Source organism: Nylanderia fulva, unplaced genomic scaffold (genome assembly GCF_048542155.1).
Source record: "Nylanderia fulva isolate GAGA-0341 unplaced genomic scaffold, ASM4854215v1 Scaffold660, whole genome shotgun sequence".
Taxonomy (NCBI): Eukaryota; Metazoa; Arthropoda; class Insecta; order Hymenoptera; family Formicidae; genus Nylanderia; species Nylanderia fulva.
The window spans coordinates 30,001-31,828 of record NW_028190765.1 but is presented as its reverse complement, the minus strand read 5'-3'; the positions used below and the strand labels follow the sequence as shown (position 1 = coordinate 31,828).

The following is a 1,828-nucleotide window of genomic DNA, read 5'->3' as shown; positions in this document are numbered from 1 at the left end:
ATAAAAATTTTCTAAGAGGGGGGATTTTTTTTTTTTAAAAAGGGGGGAAAAAAAAATTGGGAAAAAAATTTTTTAAAAATTTTAAAAACGTTTATAAAAAAGGCCCCCGTTTAAAAAAGGAAATTGATCAAGTGTGAGAATTAAAAGCAATGAATGGCTTCAAAAAAGAGGGAAAAATTTTAAAAAATTTATATTTTCCCCGAAAAAGGGGGTATGATTTTTTTTCCCCAAAGATTTTTTAAGGGCCCTTTAAATTGTCTTTTAAAAAAAAATTTTTTTAAAAATTTTAATAAGAATGTTTTTTCTCTAGGGGAAAAATAAAAAATGGAATCCCTCTTTTTAAAAATTTTTTTAATTTTTTCTGCTCCCACGTGTTTTAAAAAAACAGTTTTAAAATATAGGTATAAATAGGGCCCGATCAAAAAATGAACTTTTTTAGAACGGCTTTTTTTTTAAAGCAAAAAAAAAAAAAATTAAAAAAAATTTTTTTATTTTTTACAGAGGACATTTTGAATTTATTTACATTTAAACAAAGATAATTGTGGAAATAATTTTATTACTACGAACAAACGTTTATTTCAAAATGCTAATTAAATATATATATATAACAGTTAATTTCAGTAATTTATCAAGGGCGCAATGTACTATATTGTCCGTATTCGGAATGCGCTTTTAAAAATGTTAGCGCGCTTTTTTGTCATTCTATCCTTATTTCACGTTTAATGAACAATAAAGATAGAATGACAAAAAAGCACGCTAACATCTTTAAAAGCGTTCTGAATACGGACCATGCATATAGTACAATGCGTCATGATAAATTACTGAAACTGTTATAATTAAATTAGTATTTTAAAATAAACGTTTGTTTGTAGTGATAAAATTATTTCCAATCTTTATTTAAATGTAAATATAAATGCAAAATGTCATCTGTTAAAAGATTTTTTTATTTTTTTGTTCCTTATGTGCGTTAAAAACTGACCGTTAATTATAGTCAACAAATTTCCGTGACACCCTGTAAAATAACACAGAGAGAAAGAGCGAGAGAGAGAGAGAGTTTGCATTCGCGCGCGCGCGCGCGCGTGTGTGTGTGTGTGTGTGTGCAGTTTTTTTATCTGTCATTATGTGTATATATATGAAAGCATTACTTAATCACATATTTTTACGTTTAATTAATATTTAAACTTACTGAAAATAACTTTCATCACTTCCAGTTTCTGCAGTGGTTCCTTTCCGCGTCGGCCTTCCCAGTTATATCTCTCCGCCAATTTATTGGAGAATACTTTATACAATGTTCTCTTTACGGCATCATCGACACTTGTCCCTCCGATGGATTTGATATATCCGCGCTATAAAATAAAAAGGTAAAATAATATATTATTATCAGATTAAATAATTCCTTAAAATTCTTTTAAATTCTCAATCTTTCCAATCATTTTTTTATAACAATTTTAAATTATTAATAATCTGAACGATAAAATGTATGCAATAAAAGCTTGTAAAACTTCATGGTAATTGTGAGTTACAGTATTTGTTCAATTATCAAAATATAATTTCGCGTCTGATTATTTTATTGGTAAAATATTTATATCTTATATATATATATTTATATGCGTTTACTTACTATTTCAGTGTTATGTTGGGAATTTGACGCTTTCAAGATCTCCTCAACTTCCGCTAACTGAACTACGGTTTGCAAGGGAAACCGGTTTTCAGCGCCCTCAAAGGAAATTTGTGTTCTCTCACATTCTGTGTCTTTATTAATTTTGTCCACTATGATGTCTACTAAGGTCAGTATTTGCCTCCCAATAAGCACAAGTACATCCTATGT

General features: G+C 28.3%; 1 long non-coding RNA gene across 1 annotated transcript in view; it reads left to right on the top strand.

The window, feature by feature from the left end:
• Window positions 1-672: 672 nt before the first annotated feature.
• Window positions 673-1,828, top strand: part of LOC114943482 (uncharacterized) — a 1,422-nt gene continuing 266 nt past the window's right edge. Inside the window, exons 1-2 of the long non-coding RNA XR_014926016.1 lie at window positions 673-1,361; window positions 1,630-1,828. The exon at window positions 1,630-1,828 is cut by the window's right edge and continues 266 nt beyond it. This is a non-coding gene — a long non-coding RNA (uncharacterized LOC114943482). The remainder of the gene's footprint in view (window positions 1,362-1,629) is intronic.